This window comes from Rhinatrema bivittatum, chromosome 11 (assembly GCF_901001135.1).
Source record: "Rhinatrema bivittatum chromosome 11, aRhiBiv1.1, whole genome shotgun sequence".
In the NCBI taxonomy this organism is placed as follows: Eukaryota; Metazoa; Chordata; class Amphibia; order Gymnophiona; family Rhinatrematidae; genus Rhinatrema; species Rhinatrema bivittatum.
Window position 1 is genome coordinate 18851225 of NC_042625.1, and position 20407 is coordinate 18871631.

Here is a 20407-nt window from a genome sequence, read left to right on the forward strand (position 1 = left end):
TGAGGCTGGTTCATTCTTGACCTTTTGGCTGAGATTGGAAACCTGTACAGTACTAGAGATTTAATGCCTAGCCACTCAACCCCTTTGGGGACACAGTAATAACATTCGAAAATAATGCTCAAGGCAGCACACAGCATTCAGCTAGAATAATTGTGTCCCGGTATCTTTCAAAGTGGTGCGTTAGGAGTGCGTTCGTCGGCCTGCGCCCAGGGATGCAGCTATTTTATAACATATGCGCATATATGTTCACATATTATAAAATACCCCGACCACATGCACATGTGCGCTCAATTTTATGTGGGCACACGCCTGTGCACGCAAATGCCGCTTCTACCGCATAAGTGGGAGATTTTAAAAGGCATGTGTGACGATTTCCCCGTCTCTTAACAGTTAAGAGACGGGGCTTCCAAACCCCCTAGTTTAATAGCCTTCCTTTCCCCCGATAGCCCCGACTTTTAAAATCCCACTAATCTGCCGAGATTATTTTATTTTACAATTTAATTGTTACCCATAAAAGAAGTAAAGTTATTTGGCAGGGGACCCCCTGCGTGCGCCAGTGCTCATATTTACATGCAAATTTCAGTTTAAAATCACTGAACGCCCATGCCCCCACCCTGTGTGCACGCAGCAGCACGGACGTGCGTATCCGGGCAGCTTTGTAAGTCCGCTCGGCACGCACTGGCCCAACTTATTCACGCATCCCCTAATTTCGGTGCACGTAGGGCTTTTAAAATTCACATTAAAGTGGGTACCTGAAACACTGGGAGTTAAAATGACTCGTCCAAGGCCACAAGGAATGTTACTACTGGGGGAGGTTGAATTTGAACCTTCATTTCCCTGGTTCTCAGCCCATTGCTCTAACCTATAGACCATTCCTTCTCCTGATATAATGATCATTGCCAAAATAGGAAAATCAAACCTCCTGCTAAAAAAAAAAAAAAAAACCCTAAACCCAGAGAATCTCAATTGTATGCACAAGTAAAGAGGATTTTATGAAGCAGAACAGGGATATAGATAAACCTAACATTTAAAATAGCTTTCACACTTCCAGTCCTACAGATGGGTAACAGAATAATGATGCAAGTGAACACGTCATGATCTAGCATTTTTCAGATACAATAATGGTCTATCTAGTATCCAGTCTGATGAGCAAATGTTTAGGGTTGTAACTACTGCTCTGAGGAGGCTACCCCCATACAGACATGTTACATCAAAAGTTATCACAGGTTACCTCGGTTCTTCATTTCCATGCCACTAGGGATTCACTGTATTTATCCCTCACCTTATCTTGATTTCACAACATCTTCCAGGATGGAAATATTTCATAACACTTTTCTGACTCTCTCTCTCTCTCTCTAAATTATACAGATATTTCTTACAAAACACTGTGTAAACTCTGTCAAGTTCTTTGGGGAGCATTTATAGACAGCAATCTTCAAGTCATGCCACAAATCTTTGATTGGCTTGAGGTCAGGCCTCGACTGGGCCACTCCAGGACATTTACTCTTTTGTTCCTTAGCCACTCTAGTTACTCCTGGGGGAATTCTGTGCACAAAAACTTAAAATTCTGCAAACTTTACATTGGTCAAAATAACACAATTTACATAACAGTCTTTAAGTAAGTACATTTTAAATTATTACAGAAAAAAGTTATTACTTAAAGATGCAGAATTTTAAATATTTTGAGAAGAATTTCCCTAGAAATTCCCTGTAAGAGTGTCCCTACCACTCACTCTCCCTACTCCCCTGGCCACTTTGCCCTCTCAGGCCCCAACTCCTCCACCTGCCAGTATCTCTCCCCTCCACCTCTAGGCTCAACCTCTTCCACTCTAATCGCCAGTCCCAGACTTTGACCCCGTTCTCAGTACTGACCCTCACACAGGCTCCCTCTGGCCCTCCCTCTCCCACACACGCTCCCTCTCTCTAATACACATACACACACCCTCATACAGGCTCCCTCACTCTCTTGCACACACACATATCCCCTCATACAGGACCCTCTCTCTTGCATACAGACCCACACAAACTCCCTTTCTCTCTCACACATACACCCTCACACAAGCTACCTATGTCTCTCTTATGACCCCTTCACACAGACACTGTCTCACACACACAATCCCTTCACACAGGCTAGCGCCCTCACATACATACGATCCCTTTTTCATACACACAAGCTCCCAATCTCTCACACACAAACACGCCCCTTCACAATCTCCTCATATAGGCTTCCCTCTCTCTGAAACCCATACTCAAGCATCCCCCCCTCTTACCTCCCATGCTCTCTCTCGCCCGCACCTCCACTCTCCTCTCACACCCCCTCCCCTTCCTTCTCCTCTCTCACACCCCCTCCACTTTCTCACACACACACACACACACACACATTCTTTTTCACCAAGGCCTTTCTCTTCACCACCAGCGGAGCACACTATGTTCGCGGAACACGGGGGCCTTCCATTTTCGCCACGAATGGCGTGCCCAGGCCTTCATCTTCGCCGCGAGCGGAGCGTGTCCCGCGTCACACGCGGGCAGTCGTCTTTGCGCACTCCGTTCGCGGCATGCTGGGGAACTCCTCTGCTATTTTCTGCGCAGAATTTGGCAATTCTGCACAGGAGGGGAATTCTGCGCAAATTCTACGCTCCGCAGTAGCACAGAATTCCCCCAGGACTATCTAGTGTAGCTTTGGCTGGGTGCTTTAAGTCGCTGTCATGCTAAAAGGAGAACTTCCATCTTTCTTGCAGAAGGCAGCAGCATTTCCTCAAGAATGTTTCTGTAATTTTTCTCCATTTATGGTCCCCTCTATCCTGACAAGTACCCCAGTCCCTGCCAATGATAAATATCCCAATAACATGAAGCTGCCACCCCATGCTTCACATAGGGATGATGTTCTCTTATGCTGTGTTTGTGCTAAATGTAACACTTTGCAGATTATGGTATCATCTGCAAACAAGGCAAACCTTTCCTGATAGCCCTTCCACAATATCACTTACAAAATTTGTAAACAGAACTGTATCGAGGACCAATCTCTGTGGCAAACCACTGGTTAAACTCTTGTCCTTGGGGTGATGTCCATTTGCTATTAACCTGTGTTACCTCCGACTCAAGTGGCAGATGATATATTACAATACCCTCAATGTTTAAGAGTCAATAATACAAAAATGAGAGTATATCAATGTTTACAATTATCACAAAAAAAATATAATACTTTAATCTCAGCTTCCTTTCATAGATTCAGATTCAATTTGTACAAAATACAAATATAATTATAATTGTAAATACAGCTTTTTATGCTCATTTAACAATACGATTTGTCATTATACAGTGGGATTCTTATAAACAAAATAATCCAACACCCCAGTACCCCACACTATTAAAAACACAACATTCATATCATAATATTTAATGATGAAAGGTTGAAAGGTTTTAATGATCCAAAGACAACGACAAACCTTTTCCATAGGAAAAAAATCAGCAGAACCAGGGGTCACAATTTGAAGCTCCAGGGAGGAAGATTCAGAACCAATGTCAGGAAGTATTTCTTCATGGAGAGGGTGGTGGATGCCTGGAATGCCCTTCCAAAGGAAGTGGTGAAGACCAGAACTGTGAAGGACTTCAAAGGGGCGTGGGATAAACACTGTGGATCCATAAAATCAAGAGGCCGTCAATAAAGAGTGGGTGGCTCGCCAGAATGACGGCTACTGCCTGGAGATAATACCCTTATTCAATAAACATACACATGGTTAATGTGACTCCAACATCGCTCTAAGCTACAACAGCAAGAGGAAATGTGGAAAAAAGGATTCGCACTCACAAAGTGGGGAGTAGCTGGCTTGTTACGGCGGTTACTACCCCAAACCAAATAAGCCTGATACTTCACTTTCAATGCATATCCAGCATAGCTCTCTGCTTCAACGGTAGGGGAGAAGAAAAACTGATACTTCACGCATATCCAGCATAGCTCTCTGCTTCAACAGCAGGGGAGAAGAATAATTGATACTTCACGCATATCCAGCATAGCTCTCTGCTTCAACGGCAGGGGAGAAGAAAAACTGATACTTCACGCATATCCAGCATAGCTCTCTGCTTCAACAGCAGGGGAGAAGAATAATTGATACTTCACGCATATCCAGCATAGCTCTCTGCTTCAACGGCAGGGGAGAAGAAAAACTGATACTTCACGCATATCCAGCATAGCTCTCTGCTTCAACGGCAGGGGAGAAGAAAAACTGATACTTCACGCATATCCAGCATAGCTCTCTGCTTCAACGGCAGGGGAGAAGAAAAACTGATACTTCACGCATATCCAGCATAGCTCTCTGCTTCAACAGCAGGGGAGAAGAATAATTGATACTTCACGCATATGCAGCATAGCTCTCTGCTTCAACGGCAGGGGAGAAGAAAAACTGATACTTCACGCATATCCAGCATAGCTCTCTGCTTCAACGGCAGGGGAGAAGAAAAACTGATACTTCACGCATATCCAGCATAGCTCTCTGCTTCAACAGCAGGGGAGAAGAAAAAAGGATTCGCACTCACAAAGCGGGGAGTAGCTGGCTTGCTACGGCGGTTACTACCCCAAACCAAATAAGCCTGATACTTCACTTTCAATGCACATCCTGCTTCAACGGCAGGGGAGAAGAAAAACTGATACTTCACGCATATCCAGCATAGCTCTCTGCTTCAACGGCAGGGGAGAAGAAAAACTGATACTACACGCATATCCAGCATAGCTCCCTGCTTCAACGGCAGGGGAGAAGAAAAACAACCAATAAGGGCTGAATAACATAGTCTGGGTAAAACAAATAAGCATGGGTGTAGCTTGCTTATTGCAGCGGTTACTTCCCCTACTACCCATAACTAATCAAGCTTGATATTTCACTTGGTTGCAGCTCCATCACTGCTCTCTACATTAATGGTGGGGGTGGAAGGGAAATAGAACCAAAGAGCTAAGAGAAACAGATAAGTATGAGAAAAAAATGTGAAGCTTGCTGGGCAGACTGGATGGGCCGTTTGGTCTTCTTCTGCCGTCATTTCTTTGTTTCTATGAAATTTAATGTGGATAAGTGCAAGGTGATGCATATAGGGGAAAATAACCCATGCTATAGTTACACAATGTTGGGTTCCATATTAGGTGCTACAACCCAAGAAAGAGATCTAGGCGTCATAGAGGATAAGACCTTGAAATCGTTGGCTCAGTGTGCTGCAGCAGTCAAAAAAGCAAACAGAATGTTGGGAATTATTAGAAAGGGAATGGTGAATAAAACGGAAAATGTCATAATGCCTCTGTATCACTCCATGGTGAGACCGCACCTTGAATACTGTGTACAATTCTGGTCGCCGCATCTCAAAAAAGATATAATTGCGATGGTGAAGGTACAGAGAAGGGCTACCAAAATGATAAGGGGAATGGAACAGCTCCCCTATGAGGAAAGACTAAAGAGGTTAGGACTTTTCAGCTTGGAGAAGAGACGGCTGAGAGGGGATATGATAGAGATGTTTAAAATTATGAGAGGTCTAGAATGGGTAGATGTGAATCGGTTATTTACTCTTTCGGATAGTAGAAAGACTAGGGGGCACTCCATGAAGTTAGCATGGGGCACATTTAAAACTAATCGGAGAAAGTTCTTTTTTACTCAATGCACAATTAAACTCTGGAATTTGTTGCCAGAGGATGTGGTTAGTGCAGTTAGTATAGCGGTGTTTAAAAAAGGATTGGATAAGTTCTTGGAGGAGAAGTCCATTACCTGCTATTAAATTCACTTAGAGAATAGCCACTGCCATTAGCAATGGTAACATGGAATAGACTTAGTTTTTGGGTACTTGCCAGGTTCTTATGGCCTGGATTGGCCACTGTTGGAAACAGGATGCTGGGCTTGATGGACGGTTGGTCTGACCCAGTATGGCATTTTCTTATGTTCTTATTCCAACTCATTCATTCATACCCATCTACTCCTACACTCATTCACATAAAACCATTCCACACATATTTATCAAAGAAATATTCACATGTATTTATCACAGAGATATACTACAAATATTGCACTTTAAAATCACTAATGCAAAATTATTCTGTACTATTTTATTTTACTCAAACAAATCCCTACAACTTAGGGAAATACATTTAAGGCCATTCAATTGTCATTCCAACACTGACCCTCAAACATCAGTTCTGTGTATGAACCAATCTGTTCCACATATATCTTCTTATCTCATTAGAAGCCTGCTGCAATAAAATTGTGCTCAATATCCTACTGTCCCCCAATAAGGGACTCTCGTTTCACCTAACAGGCTTCCTCAGGGGGTAATATCCCTTCACAATCTTCTCAGAATCCCACCGTTCACCAAAAAAGTGTGTATCTTTATTTCAACCAGTCTTCACATCAGTCACCTTAATATGTAATTTTAATCAGACCACTATAGTTGCTTCCATCATTTCTTCAAACAAAGTAAACATTGATGGTCCTCACACTCTACCAGTTTCTAACCCTCAATTTGTTTCTAAGTCATTTATGCAGAACCATGTCAAAGGCCTTGTTAAAATCCAAATGCACTTCCATCTAGCGCTCTCCCCTTATCTAATTCTGTGGTCACAGAGTCAAAGAAACAGATTAGATTTGTCGGTAAAACTATCCTTCCTCAGATCCTGTAATCCATTGGAATCTAGATACTGCAGTATCTTCTATTTTAGTAGCAATTCCATTGCAACTAGCATAGCAGGGTTTAAAAGAGCTTTGGAGAAATTCCAGGAGGAAAAATCCATAAAACATTAGCCAAGTAAACTAAAGAAAGCTAATACTATCCACTTTTTGGGATCTACCAGGTACTTGTGATGCAGGCTGGCCACTATCAAAGACAGGATGCTGGGCTTAATAGACTTTGATCTGACCCAATATGGCATTTCCTATGTTCAAATTTACTCACCACTAAGGTCAGACTAACTGGCCTGTAGTTTTCAGACTCCTTCCATAAGTACTGTTTACTTTCACTGAAGATTATTGCAAAGCCTGCAGGTAAAAAGTACCCATAAACTTCATACTTATGTGGCTAATCTTAAAATTACTCCCTAAAAGACTAGCTTTTATCTAGTAATACAAAGATAATCTCATCTCCTGGTGCTGATTTAACACTGATGGGGCCATAAAAATATTTGTACTTCTTGGGACTGGATCACACAGGCAAGCTCTTTATACAAGTCTCTATCCCCCAGGGCCTGAGCTCTTTGTTAGGGAAGGAAATTTCCTTTCAGGGCCCAGAGTGACAGGGTACCTTGTTAACTACTTTCCCTAAGAGGTGAACCTTTTACTGCTGTGAGTGCTAATAGTGCCAAAATACACACCAGAGACTTTATTAGAGTGTCCAAAAGAAAATACTTTACTGAGGGTGAATCAGATGAGTAAATGGAACAGTTCAAAACACAATCCTTAGCACCACAACTGGTCTTTAGGGTTCACAGTACTTACCTCTATCTGTGCATGGGTTTCTTATCACCAGGGCAGGGGAAACTCATCTCCAGGGTCTGGAGAAATGAGGATCCCAAGTGGACAAGGTATCCCTTGTGTGGATGGGGGAAAAAGCCCTCCAAAATTGGTAAAATGGTAACACAGTCAGCACAGAGAGTCCAAAATCCTCTCTCCCCAAGGGTTGAAGACTCCAAATGGGTGCCCTCAATAGGTGCAAGATGGAATTACTCACAGTTCTCTCTCTTTTCATGAATCCCAAGATGGAAAGGATCCACATGGAACAAAAGCTCTCAATGTTCCTGTTTCCAGACAGGAAGGGAGGGGCCAAAACTCTTCCTCCTAGACATCTAATAAAAAGTCCTTCTTCCCCAAAACAGATCCAAACACCAGAAGGACACTGTTGCAGGTCAGCTCATTCCTCTGCTCTTGGAGAAGGTTACAGAGGGGGCAAGTTCTTCCCTACCGAGGACCCCACAAGAAAAGGTTTCCCCAAAACTTCTTCCTGAGCAAACCATCCAGGGGCCTCATAGGCTTCTTACAAAAAAAAAATACAAAAGTCCCACAAAAACAACCCAGAACAAACCACCCTGCAGCAAAGTATTTGGCAGTGAAGGGTTTGCAGGTAGTGAGTGAGTGTGCATGTGTGCGTAAGTCTGGGGAGTGAATGAGAGGAATGAGAGTGTGAGTTTATATTTGTGAGAATGAGCATATATGCGTGTGACAGAGTATGAGAGTGAATATGCAAGTGTGTTAGTGTGTGTGTATGTGGGAAAGTTTGGGTGATTGATGCTTCAATGTTTTCTCCAAGGACTGGTTTGCTGTGAGCATAAAATTGATAGTTTTTTTGCATCAAAGAAAGTAGTGCTCACACAGTAATAAACTAAAAAATGTTTGCTCAAGGGCAACCCAATCCTTAGAGGGAACATTGGCTAGAAATGAATACCACTGAATTATGACACTGCTTTCCAATCTTTTCAAGCCCAAAGCACACCTACATCAACAAAAATGTGGTATGGCACAACAACTTCCATGGATCAGGCAATGAAGACATGAAGAGGACGGATACGGCCAAACAAAGAGCTACAGAAGCACTGAAAACCCCACCAGTCTCTTTCAAATTTTAGAAAGAAGGGAGAGAGATGGCAGAGACATACATGAACTCATCCAATGGACCAGCTCCCTCTATATACAAGTGTATGAGACAGGAGAAATCAGTGTGGTGTGAGCAGCTGGCTCAGTTAATTACCTTGGCTGCTGCATGTAGCTGCCAGAGCTCCTCCACTACTGCCCAACACTCATCGAGTGAGTCACAGCTAGTGCTCAATGCACGCTGTCCCCATCTCACTCAGCCTGGAGACAAGATGGAGAATGAAAAATGAGGAGGCTCAAGAGAGGGAAGATGAGGAGGTGCAGTGTGCAAAGTGTGAACTGCACAAAGCGGGTCCCAGCTATCCATGCCCTGCATGCTGCCTATTAATTACAGCATGCTGGGTCTCATGCTGAATCTCTAGAAGAAGAGGCACACATGTTCTCAGAAAAGCAAGTTTACTTACCGTAAACTGTTTTCCATAGATAGCAGGATGAATTACCCATGCTGCATGGGGGACATCATTAGGTGGCACTAGGCGGAGTTCTCTCAAAACTTTAGTTTTTGCCCTACTGTGCACGTGCAGCGGTTCCCACACAAATAATCGTTCTAGAAGTCTCCTTAGTTCATATCTAAGCAAAGAAGATATCCAGAGATGTACAAATGCTGTCTAGGGAGGAGGGCGGGAACACATGGCTAATTCATCCTGCTACCCATGGAAAACACTATTTATGGTAGGCAAACTTGCTTTTTTCTTCAATAAGCAGGCTGAATTAGCCATACTGCATGGAGAGTCCCAAGCTGAGGGCTGAAAAAAAAATTAAGGCCTCATCTAGGCAAGTTGGTTTTTTTTTTTTTGTACAACCCAGACTCCTCTGTGGACAGCATCTATCTGGACGATAGCTGGTATAATACTGCCATCTGAATTTACTAATTTGTCTAGGCAGAAGTGGGATGTGAAGATGTGAACAGATGATCAGGTGGGCTGCTTTACAGATTTCTTCTATGGGCACATTTTGCAAATGTTCTATATTGTTCTATAGAAGTTGCCATCACTCAGACTTGATGTGCCTTTATAGGATGCAACAGAGTAAGGGACTGCGCCTCACAGCAGTGTTGCATATTAAGCATGTTGTCCAGTTAGAGAGATTTCACTTTACAATTGTTGCTCCCAATCTATTGGGACTGTAAAACTTGAAGAGCCAAGAGGATTGTCTATGATTTTGCATCCTGCTTTTGTAACAGTCTAACGCTCATTTATAGTCTAAGGCAGAGCTTTCCAAACTGTGTGTCGGGACACGTTAGTGTGTCGCCTGCAGTGTGCAGGTGTGTCGCGCAAGCCCGGTCAACTGATGCGAGTTTGGGCTTTTTTTTTTCTAGAGATTCACTTTTTTTTTTCAGTTTATGGGTTGCTTATTATTGGGTGATTTTTGCTGTCAATCGCGTTTTTTGGGGGGGCTTGGTGGGTGGAACGAGCCCAGCCATCCTTGCATTGGCTGCTGCTGCCGATGAGGCCTGGCCATGAGGAGTACTGACTGCAAGCAGCAGTGTCTGGTGATCATGGAAGGGAGTGAAGCACTTAACTGGCAACAATCAAAAAGACGAGGTACATGAGTGTGGGGGCCAGACATGTGCTGGGGGGAGAGAGATGAGTGAGTGGGGGGCAAACGTGCTGGGGGGACAGACATGTGCTTGAGGGGGAGAGATGAGTGTGTGGGGGCCAGACATGTGCTGGGGGGAGGAGAGAGATGAGTGTGTGGGGGACAGACAATTTGTTTTATTATTGTTTCTCATAAATTATAACAATAACATGAATTTTGGAATATATATTTTTAATATAAATTTAAGGTTTTCATGAGATAGGTTGTGTCGTGAAACATTTTATTTATGTATATATTTAAGGAAACATACATAAATTGTCGAAATATGTTTCGTTCGTTTAACCTTTAACCTCTGGTTTACTAGTAGACTGAATTACTGTGTCCCGAAATTATGTTTGTCTAAAAAGTGTGTCACCAACATGAAAAGTTTGGAAAGCTCTGGTCTAAGGTATGCAGCTGTCAGTCCCTCTCCTGCTTATGTGGCTTTGAGAAGAAAGTGGGATGGATTGATTCAAGTGGAATACTGATGCTACCTTTGGCAAGAATTTTGGATGGTTCCGTAGGACTACAGTGTCTTGGAAAAATTGTAGGTATGGTGGGAAGAGCACCAACACTTGTAATTCACTCACTCTTCTAGCAGAGGTAATCACCACCAAGAAAATTACTTTCCACATCAAGTATTTTAGTTCAGCTTTATCCAAAGGTTCAAATGATTGTACCATTAAAACTGAGTACTAGATTTATGTCCCAAGGTACTGGAGGCTTTTTAATGGGAGGATATACATGAGTCCTTTCATGAATCGGGAGATGAGCAGATGTATAAACGATAGAATTTACGTTCTCTTGTTGATAAGCTGCTATTGCACTTAGATTTAGTCCATTGGAAGAGGTTGAGAGGCCCTTTTTGAAAAGGATATTTCAGAGATGATGAGGTTCACAGGTAAGTGGATCAATGAAATAGTCTTTGCACCACGCAGAATAATAACTCTATTTGAAGACATAGTTATGGCATGTAGATGGTTTTCTTGCCGATACTAGGATGTTCTCAACCTCACTAGATAAATGCAAATGCGCTAGTGTTGAGTGTTCAACATCCCTGCCATGAAATTGAGTGAAGCTTGTAAAGGGTGAAGGAACAAGCCTTCTTCCTGAGTTAGCAGTGCTGGGCTGTTCCCCAGCCTTTGCAGGGGACTTACTGAAAATTGTATGAGATATTCATACCAAGATGTTCATCGTCTAGGCCTTTTGTGTTAGGCAATCCAGAAATTCAAATAAATGTAAATGTAAGGTTGTCTGGGCCACACTGGGGCTACTAAAATCATCCTGGTGCGGTCTCACATGTGTTTCCGCACTGTTTTGGCTATTAGTGAAATCAGAGGGAAAAGCGTAGAGTAGCCCCTGAGACCATGAAATTAAAAAGGCGTCTGGAGTCTCTCTGTATGGACTGAAACGTATGGAGCAAAAATGGGTCATCTTCCTGTTCCTTTCTCTGGCGAACAGGTCTATCTAAGGACATCCCCATCGATGGAACAAGCAATCAGCTATTTCCTACGATAAGGTCCATTCATGTTGTCAGAAAACTCTGCCGAGTCTGTCCGCTTCCGTGTTTGCAATTCCAGGAAGATAAGCTGCCTGCAGGATCGCTAAGTTGACATTTGCCCAGTTCCAGATCTTCAGTGTCTTTTGGCAGAGAATCTAAGAACCTGTTTCCCTTGTTTGCTTTTGTAATACTTGATAGTCAGTATGAATCATTATGTTCTTTTCCCAAAGCATGTGTTGAAAAACTTCCAGTGCATGTTGTATTGCTCTTATCTCTAATAGATTTATTTGGTAGAATGATTCTTGGGGTGACCATAGCCCCTGCATTTTGAACTGCAAGAGAAGGGCTCCCCAGCCCCAAATGTAGACATCTGTTGTGAGTATGATCTGATGCCTTTCTGGTTGAAATGGGGCTCCCACTTTCAATATTTCTTGATGGATATCCATCTTCTTGAACTCGGTAATGAGAATTCTGGATGAAAGGGGTTGTAGGAATTGATTCCACTGTACTCACAACCCCTCTGCAGACATCGTGTATGTGGATGGGTTAAATGGACTACATGAATTGCTGCATCTAGCTGTCCCAGTAATGTTAGGATCTGACATGCCAATGTACGGGTCTGTTGCTGGAGGCAATTTGTTAAGTTATGAAGGTTTTATGCTCAGTCTTCTGGGAGGAAAGCTCTGGACTGAAGTGAGATGGGTTGAATTGAGGTTTGACTTCTCATAATTTATTATGAAACCTAGTGTCTCCAGGCAGGTAACAGATGACTATGTGTGGGAGCATAGAGTATCTTTCTAGGGGGCTGTTATCAGTCAGTCATCCAGGTAAGGAAATATCCTTATTCCAAAACGGCATTAGGCTGCCGCTTCAGCTAGGTACTTTGTGAGAACTCTTGGGGCTAACAACAGGCCAAAGGGGAGCACCTTGCACTGATAGTGTTTCTCTCCCACTCTGAAGCAGAGGTAACACCAAGAGGATGGATGCATAGGGGTATAAGCATAGGCATCCTTGAGGTCTAGGGATCACATCTAGTCTCATGGTTGAATGAAAGATGTAAGATGGTTCCTAGAGATGTCATTTAAATTTCTCAGTGTGCAGGTATTTGTTGAGAGATCTGAGGTCTAGGATAGGCTGCAAATGTCCGGATTTCATGGGAATGAGAAAGTATTTGGAGTAATAGCCCTGACTGCACTGAGAGTGGGCTAGTTCTTGTATGGCGTTCTGTTTCAGAAGGGACTGCACTTCCAAATGTAGAAGGGTCATTTGGGAACGGTCGAGTGGGAATAACGCCAGGTGAGGTGTCAGAGGCTGGCTCTTGAAATTTAGGTGATAACCCTTCTGTATTGGATCCCACTGGTCTGTGCTAATTGTGGACCAGTAGTTTGCAAAGTGTTGGATTCTGCCCCCAACTGGTGTTCTTTGCTGTGGTGGTGGTGATTTTAAAAATTCTGTTGCAGTTTTGCCGCTGGCTATGGCAGTTGTTTCTGTTGGCATCTATCCCTTTGACGTCTATGGGATTGCAAGACTGAGGATGTGGAGGTTGATATGGAACCCTCCAGTAGGTCTGATATGGTTGGTATGATCTTCCTGAGAAGAAGGGTCTCTTATATTGAGGGTTTAAATGCTGTGGCATGCTTGACTGGACACCAACGGTCTGTCAACTTGTCATGCACATCTTCTCTTATGCTGCTTGCTCGCAGCCACGCCATGCGTTTTACCACTATTGAGGCTGCTGATGTTCTCGCCACTGTGTCAAATTCCTCATACTCTGACCTTAGGAAATGTCAGCATCCCTCCTCCATTTCATAAAGAGCTTGAGGTGAGATCAGTTGGCCTTCTTCCCTTCTGATGTATGGTTTTAGCAACTGTAAAACACTCATACAACTATTGCACCATATAAAACTGGTGCTGCTGGATGCTGTCAGCATCGAACTTTGAAAAAAAACTTTCTTCCTGAAGTCGTACAATAGTTTTTGATTTTTTCCTGGGGGCGAGTTAGATTGCAGCCTTGATTTTTTTGCCCTTTTCATTGCTGATTCAATGGTGACAGGGTAATGGGGAAGTTGCACAATTCCATAGCTTGGTGATTTTTGTAGACAAAACATGAGATCTAGTTTGTCGGCTACTGTTAGAACATAAGGACATAAGAAATTTTCATGCTGGGTCAGATCAAGCCCAGCATCCTGTTTCCAACAGAGGCCAAACCAGGCCACAAGAACCTGGCAATTACCCAAACACTAAGAAGATTCCATGCCACTGATGCAATTAATAGCAATGGCTATTCCCTAAGTAAATATGATTAATAGCCATTAATGGATTTCTCCTCCAAGAACTTATCCAAACATTTTTTGAACCCAGCTACACTAACTGCACTAACCACAACCTCTGGCAACAAATTCCAGAGCTTTATTGTGCATTGAGTGAAAAAGAATTTTCTCCGATTAGTCTTAAATGTGCTACTTGCTAACTTCATGGAATGCCCCCTAGTCCTTCTATTATTCGAAAGTGTAAATAACCGAGTCACATTTACCCGTTCTAGACCTCTCATGATCTTAAAGACCTCTATCATATCCCCCCTCAGCCGTCTCTTCTCCAAGCTGAACAGCCCTAACCTCTTCAGCCTTTCCTCATAGGGGAGCTGTTCCATTCCCTTTATCATTTTGGTTGCCCTTCTTTGTACCTTCTCCATCGCAACTATATCTTTTTGAGATGCGGCGACCAGAATTGTACACAGTATTCCAGGTGCGGTCTCACCATGGAGCGATATAGAGGCATTATGACATTTTCCATTTTATTAACCATTCCCTTCCTAATAATTCCTAACATTCTGTTTGCTCTTTTGACTGCTGCAGCACACTGAGCCGACGATTTTAAAGTATTATCCCCTATGATGCCTAGATCTTTTTCCTGGGTGGTAGCTCCTAATATGGAACCTAACATTGTGTAACTACAGCAAGGGTTATTTTTCCCTATATGCAACACCTTGCACTTGTCCACATTAAATTTCATCTGCCATTTGGATGCCCAATCTTCCAGTCTTCCAAGGTCTTCCTGTAAAGTATCACAATCCGCTTGTGATTTAACTACTCTGAATAATTTTGTATCATCCGCAAATTTGGTAACCTCACTCATATTCCTTTCCAGATCATTTATATATATATATTGAAAAGCACCGGTCCAAGTACAGATCCCTGAGGCACTCCACTGTTTACCCTTTTCCACTGAGAAAATTGACCATTTAATCCTACTCTCTGTTTCCTGTCTTTTAACCAGTTTGTAATCCACGAAAGGACATCACCTCCCATCCCATGACTTTTTAGTTTTCTTAGAAGACTCTCATGAGGGACCTTGTCAAACACCTTCTGGAAATCCAAATACACTATATCTACTGGTTCACCTTTATCCACATGTTTATTAACCCCTTCAAAAAAATGAAGAAGATTTGTTAAGCAAGACTTCCCTTCGGTAAATCCATGTTGACTGTGTTCCATTAAACAATGTCTTTCTATATGCTCTACGATTTTGATCTTGAGAATAGTTTCCACTGTTTTTCCCAGCACTGAAGTCAGGCTCACTGGTCTATAGTTATCCGGATCGCCCCTGGAGCCTTTTTTAAATATTGGGGTTACATTGGCCACTAGGGATGTAAATCGTTTTTTGACGATTTAAAAAAATCGTCGATAAATCGTCAAAAATCGTTAGAGTGCGCGATACAATACAAATTCCCCTGATTTATCGTCAAAAATCGTTAAATCGGGCACGGGAATTATTTGGGGGGAGGGCGGGAAAACCGGCACACAAAAACAACCCCTAAACCCACCCCGACCCTTTAAAACCAATCCCTTACCCTCCCCCACCCTCCCGAACCCCCCCCCCAAAATGTTAAATTACCTGGTGGTCCAGTGGGGGGGTCCCGGCGCGATCTCCCGCTCTCCCGCTCTCGGGCCATCGGCGCCATTTTGGCTGCCACTAATATAAATGGCGCCGATGGCCCGATAAAAAAAAAACCCACCCGACCCTTTAAACCGACCACCTTAGCCTCCCCCACCCTCCCGACCCCCCCCCCCCCAAAACCTTTTAAAATTACCTGGTGGTCTGGGGGGGGGCGCGGGGGGCGATCTCCCGCTCTCGGGCCATCGGCTGCCACTCATAAAGATGGTGCCGATGGCCCTTTGCCCTTACCATGTGACAGGGTATCCGTGCCATTGGCCGGCCCCTGTCACATGGTAGGAGCACTGGATGGCCTGCAGCGCCATTTTATTTAGCGCAGCTGATGGCCTGGGAACGGGAGATCGCTCCCCGCGGCCCCCCTGGACCACCAGGTATGTGTAAAAAGTTTTGGGGGGGAGGGGTCGGGAGAGTGGGGGAGGCTAAGGGGGTAATTTTAAAGGGTCGGGGTGGGTTGTTGTTTTTTTTATCGACGCGGGCCTCACTAAAAAAAATTAGTGATGTGAATTGGAATCGGAACCGATCCCAATTCACATCTCTAATGAACAGATTTCCCCCCCCCCACCACCCAGCCGACCCAGATCAGGCACACGATTCACATCCCTATTGGCCACCCTCCAGTCTTCAGGTACAATGGATGATTTTAATGATAGGTTACAAATTTTAACAAATAGATCAGAAATTTCATTTTTTAGTTCCTTCAGTACCCTAGGATGCATACCATCCAGTCCAGGTGATTTGCTACTCTTTAGTTTGTCAATCTGGCCTACTACATCTTCCAGGTTCACAGTGATTTTGTTCAGTTCGTCTGACTCACCCTGAAAACCATCTCCGGAACTGGTATCTCCCCAACATCCTCATTAGTAAACACGGAGGCAAAGAATTCATTTAGTCTTTCTGCAATGGCCTTATCTTCCCTAAGAGCCCCTTTAACCCCTCTGTCATCTAATGGCCCAACCGACTCCCTCACAGGTTTCTTGCTTTGGATATATTTTAAAAAGTTTTTATTAAGAGTTTTTGCCTCTATGGCCAACTTCATTTCAAATTCTCTCTTCGCCTGTCTTAACAATGTTTTACACTTAACTTGACAATGCTTATGTTTTATCCTATTTTCTTCAGATGGATCCTTCTTCCAATTTTTGAAGGATGTTTTTTGGCTAAAATAGCCTCTTTCACCTCACCTTTTAACCATGACGGTAATCGTTTTGCCTTCCTTCCACCTTTCTTAATGCACGGAATACATATGGACTGCGCCTCTAGGATTGTATTTTTAAACAATGTCCAAGCCTGTTGAACACTTTTAACCTTTGCAGCTGCACCTTTCAGTTTTTTTCTAACTATTTTCCTCATTTTATCAAAGTTTCCCTTTTTAAAATTTAGTGTTAGAGCTGCAGATTTACTTATTGTCCCCCTTCCAGTTATTAGTTTAAATGTGATGCTCAATGTATGCTCCCAAGGAAGACAGCAAGAGATGAACAGGAAGCTCCTTACTGTGGAGCTTCACAATTGGCTCCAGTTGCCTTCTCCAGAGTGCATACTGTTAGCTAACTCTTAGGTACATTGGCATGTACTTGAGATGGGCACTAGCTAGTTAGTGTTCATCTCCATACCCAGTCTAGTGGAATAGGTGTAGAAATGCTTGGCTAGAGGTACAGTAGGTATGTCTTCACTCTGTTTGGGATCAACAGTGATTTCGTTCAGTTCGTCTGACTCATCACCCCTGAAAACCATCTCCGGAACCGGTATCTCCCCAACATCCTCATTAGTAAACACGGAAGCAAAGAATTCATTTAGTCTGTCTGCAATGGCCTTATCTTCCCTAAGAGCCCCTTTAACACCTTTGTCATCTAATGGTCCAACCGACTCCCTCACAGGTTTCTTGCTTCGGATATATTTTAAAAAGTTTTTAGTATGAGTTTTTGCCTCTATGGCCAACTTCAATTCAAATTCTCTCTTCGCCTGTCTTACCAATGTTTTACACTTAACTTGACAATGCTTATGTTTTATCCTATTTTCTTCAGATGGATCCTTCTTCCACTTTTTGAAGGATGTTGTTTTGGCTAAAATAGCCTCTTTCACCTCACCTTTTAACCATGACAGTAATCGTTTTGCCTTCCTTCCACCTTTCTTAATGTGTGGAATACATATGGACTGCGCCTCTAAGATTGTATTTTTAAACAATGTCTATGCCTGTTGAACACTTAACATTTGCAGCTGCACGTTTCAGTTTTTTTCTAACTATTTTCCTCATTTTATCAAAGTTTCCCTTTTGAAAGTTTAGTGTTAGAGCTGCAGATTTACTTACTGTCCCCCTTCCAGTTATTAGTTTAAATTTGATCATGTTATGATCACTGCTAGCAAGTTGCCCCAGAAAAGAGGTATTCCCATGACTTCATAAGTGCTTTCTGGAGAACCAGATAGGACAGAAGAGCAGTGGGCTCTACTTGGATATCTAAGATTTCTATTACCTCTGTCTTTGGATCTGGATCTTCCTTTCTTTCTTTCTTTATGAACTTTTATATACTGACATTGTAGGACACATCACGCCGGTTTATATCTACTTTAACAAAAAGTTCTCATCTTCTCTACAAACTGAGAATATGTTAAATCCACTGGAGGGGAGGAATGGTCTGGAGGTTCCTCTGGCATGTCCGATGGTAAGCCTGTTGAGCTTCCTGGGGACTCCCTTGGAGATGGTAATATGGTGCTTTCTGATCTTGGAGATGGTGCTAGTGATGGTTTCCTAGAAAGGACAAAAGGAAGTGGAAGTTCCTCCCCATTGACCTCTGAAGGTGCTCCCGGCATCACCGGTTCCATTGTTAGCAGTCAGATGGGGTTCAATGGTGGAAAACTTGGTGGTTGAACACACGGGAATAAAGATGAGAAGAAATTCCTCACAATGTCAGTAATTTGTTCTGCCGCCTATTGTGACCAACACCCAGGAGATTGAGGAGTGTCCTCTTTAGGTTCTATATGTTATGTTCCAGCTCCACTGTGGTTATGGGGGTCCTTTGTAAGATTGAACAAACAGGCTGTGGTGTTTGGAGTTGTAGATCCTGTTGCCATAGGCTAGAAGCCAGAAAGGAAATTGGCTCTCTAACTGGAACATTGACTGCTGACTCATAGGAGGAATAGATTTCTCTTGGCAAACAGTGGTTTAAGTGCTGTAGTCAATATGTCATGTACTGGCACTGGTTCTAAGGGAAGAACAGGAACCTGACACACTGTAGGAAGGCTATCCCTTTTGAGCGATGTGAAACCTAAGAAGATTTGATGTTCACTTTCATTTGAGGACCCTAAAGTTCATGGGGAGGTTTCCTCAAGAATAGGTACCTCCTGACGTGGAGGTCTTTTCTCCTTTTGTGTGGAACTGTGGTTCCTGGGAGCAGAAGTTGTGCTGTGGGATGAAGGTAGTGACCCTTCCTTGGCATGTTCTTCATTTTTTTTCTTTGGTGGCAGAGGTCCTTTCGCCACTTGTTCTGCATCATTTAAGTTGTACGTGTCGAGGAGTGCGCCGGTTTCGGCACTTGTATTGTCTTCAGCACATAGTGCATTGTCAATGTTGGTGCATGTGTTTTCTTGGTGACCTTTGCACTGTGTATCTGTGGTAGCAGCTTGTGTACCATACTGGAAGCAGCATCGTCTCTGTGAGGGGTTTTCCTGCTTGAGCCGTCGACTCTTTCAGCACCCCTGCCTTTTGCTTTTTTGGTCCAATGCTGTGGGTCTTTTCCTGGAACACTCCCATGAAGGCCAGCCAGTGCTCCTCAGACTGGGACTGCCTCGACTGATCCCATGAAGATTTTGTCATCATGTTATGGTCACCTACCTCGCTTGATAAGGATAAGGATAAGGGTAAGCTGAAGAGTGTTCCAAAGCCAGTGTGCCGTTTGTCCAAAGTCGAGCAATTTTCTCCACTCTCAGTCTCTGTGCCCTCGGAGACCTCCGTCCGCAATCACGACAATTTGTCTGCTCATGATTTGGACCTAGGCATAGATAACAATAGTTATGGGCATCCATGATGGACATAATGTGGCCACAACTACAGTATTTAAAGCCTGAAGTTTTCCTCTGGGCCATGTTTAAAACTGAAAAGTGCTTTTGGGATCTGTGTAAGCGAATATTTGAAGAAAAAACTGAGGAGAGGAACAAGAGACAGGATGCCACCGTCCGTGCAGTGTGTGGACAAAAAAGAAGACTTCTAGAATGATCATTCTCATGGGAACTACCGTGCATGCCCAGCAGAGCAAAAGTTCTAAAGCTCTGAGAGACAGCTCCACCTAGTGCCACCCAATGACATCACCCATGCAGCATGGCTAAATCGACGGAAAAAGAACTTGTACATGTTTTAAGAGCTACTACTGGTGTCTCTTGTTGCCAAGAGGTGCTAAGTACAGAGCCTAGGTTCTGGCCTAGATCTGATCATCAGGCAGTGGTGTCTTTTCCATGGTAAACTGATCAGCTCTGAAGGCCCACTGGATGAGAAACTCGGAACTGCAGTATGTCTTATCAATCTTGCACTTTCTTTGAATGATCACCTTAACACTGACACAAGCCTCATTCCATAAAATAGGATTATTATGGCATTTGAAGCCATTGCTTGATTTTAATGACTTCCACAATCTTTATTCTTTTCCGGTATTGATTACTGTAATTTTCTCCTCATAGGCCTTCCCACATATTCCATACGTCCTCTTCAGATCATCCAAAATTGCAGCATGATTGTTAACAGAAACCCCTTTTCATGACTTAAAACTTGGTTATTCAAGCTTGC

At 43.3% G+C, this 20407-nt stretch overlaps 1 protein-coding gene across 3 annotated transcripts in view; it reads right to left on the reverse strand.

The window, feature by feature from the left end:
* GRK3 (G protein-coupled receptor kinase 3) overlaps positions 1-20407 on the reverse strand; it is a 551671-nt gene that overhangs the window by 421650 nt on the left and 109614 nt on the right. The gene's annotated exons all lie outside the window — the stretch shown is intronic.